Raw genomic sequence first — 8,121 nt, 5'->3', positions numbered from 1 at the left:
CTACTCACAAGGCAAGCAATACGCTTGACCTCATCTTTACTAGATGCTGTTCTTCTACTAATCTCACTGCAACTCCCCTCAAAGTCTCCGACCACTACTTTGTATCCTTTTCTCTCTCGCTCTCCTCCAACACTACTCACTCTGCCCCTACTCCGATAGTAATGTGCCGTCGCAGCCTTCACTCTCTCTCTCCCGCTACTCTCTCCTCTTCCATCCTATCATCTCTTCCCTCTGCTAAATCCTTCTCCCTCCGATCTCCTGATTCTGCCGCCTCAACCCTCCTCTCCTCCCTTTCTGCATCTTTTGACTCTCTATGTCCCCTATCCTCCCGGCCGGCTCGGTCCTCCCCTCCTGCTCCGTGGCTTGACGACTCATTGTGAGCTCACAGAAGAGGGCTCCGGGCAGCTGAGCGGAAATGGAGGAAAACTAGACTCCCTGCGGACCTGTCATCTTTTCACTCCCTCCTCTCTACATTCTCTTCCTCTGTTTCCGCTGCTAAAGCCACTTTCTACCACTCTAAATTTCAAGCCTCTGCCTCTAACGCTAGGAAGCTCTTTGCCACCTTCTCCTCCCTGCGGAATCCCCCTCCTCCTCCCCCTCCCTCATCCCTCTCTGTGGATGACTTCATCAACCATTTTGAAAAGAAGGTTGACGACATCCAATCCTCATTTATTAAGTCAAATAACACCGCTGGTCCTGCTCACACTGCCCTACCCTATGCTTTGACTTCTTTCTCCCCTCTCTCTCCAGATGAAATCTTGCGACTTGTGACGGCCGGCCGCCCAACAACCTGCCCGCTTGACCCTGTCCCCTCCTCTCTTCTCCAGACCATTTCCGGAGACCTTCTCCCTTACCTCACTTCACTCATCAACTCATCCTTGACTGCTGGCCATGTCCCTTCCGTCTTCAAGAGAGTGAGAGTTGCACCCCAACAGTCGATCCCTCCGATGTCAACAACTACAGACCAGTATCCCTTTCTTTTCTCTCAAAAGCTCTTGAGCGTGCCGTCTCTAGCCAACTCTCCTGCTATCACTCTCAGAATTACCTTCTTGATCCAAACCAGTCAGGTTTCAAGACTGGTCATTCAACTGAGACTGCTCTTCTCTGTGTCACGGAGGCTCTCCGCACTGCTAAAGCTAACTCTCTCTCCTCTTATCCTTTTAGACCTATCCGCTGCCTTTGATACTGTGAACCATCAGATCCTCCTCTCCACCCTCTCCGAGTTGGGCATCTCCGGCACTGCTCACTCTTGGATTGCGTCCTACCTGACAGGTCGCTCCTACCAGGTGGCGTGGTGAGAATCTGTCTCCGCACCACGTGCTCTCACCACTGGTGTCCCCCAGGGCTCAGTTCTAGGCCCTCTCCTATTCTCTCTATACACCAAGTCACTTGGCTCTGTCATATCCTCACATGGTCTCTCCTATCATTGCTACGCAGACGACACACAATTAATTTTCTCCTTTCCCCCTTCTGATAACCAGGTGGCGAATCGCATCTCTGCATGTCTGGCATACATATCAGTGTGGATGTCGGATCACCACCTCAAGCTGAACCTCGGCAAGACGGAGCTGCTCTTCCTCCCGGGGAAGGACTGCCCACTCCATGATCTCGCCATCACGGTTGACAACTCCATTGTGCAAAGAACCTTGGCGTGACCCTGGACAATACCCTGTCATTCTCCGCTAACATCAAAGCGGTGACCCGATCCTGCAGGTTCATGCTCTACAACATTCGCAGAGTACGACCCTACCTTACACAGAAAGCGGCACAGGTCCTAATCCAGGCACTTGTCATCTCCCGTCTGGATTACTGCAACTCGCTGTTGGCTGGGCTCCCTGCCTGTGCCATTAAACCCCTTCAACTTATCCAGAACGCTGCAGCCCGTCTAGTGTTCAACCTTCCCAAGTTCTCTCATGTCACCCCACTCCTCCGCACACTCCACTGGCTTCCAGTTGAGGCTTGCATCTACTACAAGACCATGGTGCTTGCCTACGGAGCTGTGAGGGGAACGGCACCTCCTTACCTTCAGGCTCTGATCAGACCCTACACCCAAACGAGGGCACTACGTTCATCCACCTCTGGCCTGCTAGCTCCCCTACCTCTACGGAAGCACAGTTCCCGCTCAGCCCAGTCAAAGCTATTCGCTGCTCTGGCACCCCAATGGTGGAACAAGCTCCCCCACGACGCCAGGACAGCGGAGTCACTGACCACCTTCCGGAGACACTTGAAACCCTACCTCTTTAAGGAATACCTGGAATAGTATAAAGTAATCCTTCTTCCCCCACCCCCCATTTATTGATGTAGTTCTGTCCTTGAGCTGTTCTTGTCTATTCATTTTCTGTATTATGTAATGTTACATGTTTTGTGTGGACCCCAGGAAGAGTAGCTGCTGCTTTTGCAACAGCTAATGGGGATCCTAATAAAATACCAATACATATCTTGAACACTTGATTGCTGACCTGCAAAACATTCTGGGACTATCAACAATGGACTAATGAAAAAACTACCTCAATATAGTTTTTGGGTGGAGTTTTACTTTCAATAATCATCGGTCTTATGTAACCATTCCAAACATAACATATCATACTCATTTGAGTACCCCCGGATTTACCTTTACTATGTTACGTCTAGTCTATGAGACCAGGCTTACATTTACATTTACGTCATTTAGCAGACGCTCTTATCCAGAGCGACTTACAAATTGGTGCATTCACCTTATGATAGCCAGTGGGACAACCACTTTACAATTTAGTGTAGAAGGATTACTTTTATACTATCCCAGGTATTCCTTAAAGAGGTAGGGTTTCAAGTGTCTCCGGAAGGTGGTGAGTGACTCCGCTGTCCTGGCGTCGTGATGGAGCTTGTTCCACCATTGGGGTGCCAGAGCAGCGAACAGTTTTGACTGGGCTGAGCGGGAACTGTGCTTCCCCAGAGGTAGGGGGACCAGCAGGCCAGAGGTGGAAGAACACAATGCCCTCGTTTGGGGGTAGGGACTGATCAGAGCCTGAAGGTAAGGAGGTGCCGTTCCCCTCACAGCTCCGTAGGCAAGCACCATGGTCTTGTAGCAGATGCGAGCTTCAACTGGAAGCCAGTGGAGTGTGCGGAGGAGCGGGGTTACAAGGCAGCATGGTGCATCCTCCAGAAACATACAATCTCTTTTCCATTAAATATATTGAACAAAGATATAAACGCAACATGTAAAGTGTTGGTCCCATGTTTCATGAGCTGAAATCAAAGATCCCAGAAATTGTTCATATGCACAAAAAGCTTATTTCTCTCAAATTTGGTGCACAAATTTGTTTACATCCCTGTTAGTGAGCGTTTCTCCTTTGCCAAGATAATCCATTGACTTGACAGGTGTGGCATATCAAGAAGCTGACTAAACAGCATGATCATTACACAGGTGCACCTTGTGCTGGGGACAATAAAAGGCCACTCTAAAATGTGCAGTTTTGTCACACAACACAATGCCCTAATGTCTCAAGTTTTGAGGGAGCATGCAATTGGCATGCTGACTGCATGAATGTCCACCAGAGCTGTTGCCAGAGAATTCAATTTTCATTTCTCTACCATAAATCGCCTCTAACGTTGTTTTAGAGAATTTGGCAGTACTTCCAACCGGCCTTATAACCGGCCTCACAACCGCAGACCACGTGTAACCACGCCAGCCCAGGACCTTAGTATTTCTGTCTGTAATGAAGTCCTGTTGTGGGGAAAAACTAATTCTGATTGGCTGGGCCTGGCTCTACAGTGGATGGACATGGCTCCCAATTGGGCGGGCCTATGCCCCCACAGGCCCACCCATGAATGTGCCCCTGCCCAGTAATGTGAAATCCATAGATTAGGGCATAATTTATTTATTTCAATGGACTGATTACCATATATGAACTGTAACTCAGCAAAATCTTTGAAATTGTTGCGTTTATATTTTTGTTCAGTATAGTTTGCATTTAAATGCAATCAATTTTTACCGGTGCAAAACTCGCCTACTGGAGCAAGATTAATCGAATCCCCTCATTTGATAGGCTGGAGGCGGACCTTGGTGAGATCCATGGGTAGAGTGGATTTGAGGGTTTAAGAAGAAAACAAGGACGTATCCCGTAGTTGCAGGTAGGAATTTCTCTATTTAAAAGTTTAGAGAGTGTCTTTTATATAGTATTTATATGTAATATGTTGATTACAACATAAACGCATCCCAACGTTGCCAATTATGGGTAACTAGCGAGAAGTAAGTAGCTTCAGATGTAGCTCGCTAGCTAGCTATCTTGACTGGTTTGGTTTGTCCTTCCTTCAAATAATCTCTCCCGGCGAGTTGGTATAAATTGACACTGCTTAATGGGTTTAAACAAACCACAATAGCTAACTAGGTAAAAAGACGTTCCACATGTATTTCTTATTGCCCTAATGTAAGCATTTCACCTGTTGTTTACGAAGCATGTGACGAATAAATTGGACTTAGACGTTAGCAAGCTTTTCACTTGCTTGACTATGAATGTTTGGAATAAAGATTTGTTGTAACTAGCTAACACTAGCTAGCCAGCCTGTAACTATAGCTAGCTAACGTTCAGCCTTTCAGAACAGTCGTGGGCTTGCTAGGTAGTTAAAGAGTTAGCAAGCTAACGTTAGTCTGCTACATTTTAAAAGTTTACAATAAACGTGTAGTCATGTCCTCCATGCATGGCTATCTGGACTATCATGTGTATACAGGGTTCAGCTGTGAAAGATACGTTGGTCTCAATTTAACTCCCTGTTAAAATAAAAAATCCTGGGGTTCATTCGCGGCTAAAGAAGGAGCTAGTTAGCTAAGAGTTAACAGTGGACTGTACAGCAGGTAGTTAGTGTTATCTATTTGGTTCGCTAGTATGAACGCCAGGAAAGTGACCCATAGCATGGAGAATGATGAGATTTACTCAGCCACCAAGAAGCGTGACAAACAAGATGTGGATAAGAATATTCAATTGAAATTAGGATATCGAGTGGGCGCTGTCCTCTTTTCCAGTTTCAGATGACGGTCTAGCTAGACACCTCGCTGCTCCTCATCTCTGGGATTGACTGACACATTTAGCTAATGATCTTGAACATCTGAAATGTGACACACTCAATTGCTAGGCACAGTTTGTACAGCATCTGTCAGAAGGCCTTTTCATGTGAATTATTTGTATGTAACATAAGGTTGGTCTTGATGGGGTATCTAGGGAGTGGATGTGTTTATTGGAAGAGGTGGTGTCATGGGGATTCAAATCAAAATCTAATATTTGTTGGTCACATACACATATTGAGCGGATGTTATTGCGGGTGTTCCAAGCTCCAACAGTGCAATAGTATATAGCAATACACACATCTCAAAGTAAAATAATGGAATTAAGAAACATATAAATATTAGGAGGAGCAATGTCGAATGCAGTATATACATATGAAATTAGTAAAACAGTATGTAAACATTCTGGATGATAGCGGGGTGAACAGGCCGTGGCTCAGGTGGTTGATGTCCTTGATGATCTTTTTGGCCTTCCTGTGCCATCGGGTGCTGGAGGGCAGGCAGTGTGCCCCCGGTGATGCGTTGGTCAGACCGCACCACCCTCTGGAGAGCCCTGCAGTTGCGGGCGGTGCAGTTACCGTACCAGGCAGTGATACAACCCAACAGGATGCTCTCAATGGTGCATCTGTCAAAGTTTGTGAGGGTCTTGTGAGCCTCCTGAGGTTGAAGAGGCGCTGTTGCGCCTTCTTCACCACACTGTTCGTGTGGGTGGACCATTTCAGATTGTCAGTGACGTGTACGCCGAGGAACTTGAAGCTTTTCACTGTGGTCCCGTTGATGTGGATGAAGGCGTGCTCCCTCTGCTGTCTTCTGAAGTCCACGATCAGCTCCTTCATTTTGTTGACGTTGATGGAGAGGTTATTTTTCTGGCACCACTCCGCCAGGGCCCTCATCTCCTCCCTGTAGGCTGTCTTGTCATTGTTGGTAATCAGGCCTACTACTGTTGTCGTCTGCAAACTTGATGATTGAGTTGGAGGCGTACGTGGCCACGCAGTCATGGGTGAACAGGGAGTACAGGAGGTGGCTGAGCACGGACCCTTGTGGGGCCCCTGTGTTGAGGATCAGCGTAGTGGAGGTGTTGTTTCCTACCCTTACCACCTGGGGGTGGCCCGTCAGAAGGTCCAGGACCCAGTTGCACAGGGCGGGGTTCAGACCCAGGGCCCCGAGCTTAATGATGAGCTAGGAGGGTACTATGGTGTTGAAGGCTGAGCTGTAGTCAATGAACAGCATTCTTACATAGGTATTCCTCTTGTCCAGTGGAGGTGATATTATCCTTATCTAGCCTCTGTAAGCACTTCATGATGACAGAAATGAGTGCTATGGGGTGATAGTCATTTAGTTCAGTTACCTTTTTCTTTCTTGGGTACAGGAACAATGGTGGACATCTTGAAGTAAGTGGGAACCGCAGTCTGGGATAGGGAGAGATTGAATATGTCCGTAAACACTCCAGCCAGCTGGTCTGCGCATGCTCTGAGGACGCGGCTAGAGATGCCGTCTGGGCCGGCAGCCTTGCGAGGGTTGACACGCTTAAATGGCTTACTCACGTCGGCCACAGAGAATGAGAGCCCACAGTCCTCGGGAGCGGGCCGCATCGGTGGCACTGTGTTATCCTCAAAGCGGGCGAAGAAGGATTTTAGCTTGTCCAGGAGCAAGACATCGGTGTCCCCAACGTGGCTTGTTTTCCCTTTGTAATATGTGATTGTCTACACCGGCTCCACATAGGTCTCGTGTCTGGGCCTTTGAATTACGAATCCACTTTGTCTCTGTACTGATGTTTTATGGATTGCCATACTAGACAACATTCAAACTGCAAAATTAGTTACTTGATCCTAATGGGTCATGCATTTACTTTCATAATCAGCATATCATCATGGAAGCACCAGACCATCACCTGTAACATTAACCTTTTTTTAGTGTAACGCTAATTGTTCTTAATTGATACATGTTTGTCAGATCTGTCAAATTGTGGGAAGTACACAACATGCTTAACAATTGCACACCTCTGTGTAGGCTAGGCTTAGGCTGCCCCAGTATCTATCTGTGCATTAAGCCCAAATCAAACTAAACACATTTTTTTACGAGCGTGTACACGCTGGAATTAGAATGCATGGTAGTGAATGACATAAAACAGACGGGCCACGAGCGTCAACGGCCTCAAAAGCTTCATGGCTTCAAGTCTATTTTTCTTGCGTCTATGCGACGCAATGCTGGTAAAGTGAGCGGATAAATTGCCAGAAAATAGACTGTGTAATAGACTGTATATTGTTACATCTGGAATTGTGACATGTATAGTTGATAAGTTTAGCTGCCAATAATAGCCTACATATTTGAAAACAATAACTGCCTACCTTTGTTGATTTTGAGTTCAGGCGCATATAGCCTAGGCAGGCTACGGCTGGGAAACCTGAGGAATGCCGTTCAAGAGAGAATACTGTTATGTAGAAAGAACGAGCCTAGCTAAATTCTTTATAAACTGGTAGAGTGTATTAGCTACAACTCTCCTCACATTCTTGAGCCAACATAACAGAAGACAGGTACGGTGGCTCCAATAGGACATATAAGGTGAGTCAAAGGAACAAACAACAATAATTCGCAAGGGCTACATAGCGAACCTAACAAATACAACTGTTTATTATGGATTCTTGGGACAATTAAATTGACATATACTGTGCAGTGTATGTGAATTGACACACTCTAATCTGGCGCGCAAATTAATGCCATTGACAGCTCTCTCCATGTGATTTGGCCTTAATGCCCAGGAAGCTCAGATTCAAACTCCATTAGACAGCTCTGCAAGCGTTATAATGTCAAAATACATTCGTTAATCGTTACTCACCAAGTATAGAGTTTTGCTGAGCAAAACTATCTATTTACTTCCATTACGGCCGGTATGTACTTCCAAAAAAGGTCTAAATAAAAATGTAAATAATAATGAGTGATTGGAGGTGTAGAATATACTTTTTTTTTTTCTCGGTTGCTTGTACATTTTTATTTAGACATTTTGTGGAAGTACATACCAGACAGAACTGGTTTTCCAAAAGGTTTCCTAAAAGCATCTTAGATCCTTCGTAGGAGCATCATTA

General features: G+C 46.2%; 1 protein-coding gene across 2 annotated transcripts in view; it reads left to right on the top strand.

Moving 5' to 3' along the window:
- Positions 1–4,028: 4,028 nt before the first annotated feature.
- LOC311142876 (kelch-like protein 13) overlaps positions 4,029–8,121 on the top strand; it is a 95,549-nt gene continuing 91,456 nt past the window's right edge. Inside the window, exon 1 of one of the 2 annotated variants that reach the window (XM_084178580.1) lies at positions 4,029–4,110. The gene's annotated coding sequence lies outside the window, so the exon portion shown is untranslated. The remainder of the gene's footprint in view (positions 4,111–8,121) is intronic. The other variant, XM_084178581.1, reaches the window with a different exon arrangement.

The sequence above is a fragment of the Coregonus lavaretus genome (genome assembly GCF_964263955.1).
Source record: "Coregonus lavaretus genome assembly, chromosome: 15".
NCBI classification, from domain to species: Eukaryota; Metazoa; Chordata; class Actinopteri; order Salmoniformes; family Salmonidae; genus Coregonus; species Coregonus lavaretus.
The sequence above is the reverse complement of the archived record's forward strand: the minus strand, read 5'-3'. Positions and strand labels throughout refer to the sequence as shown.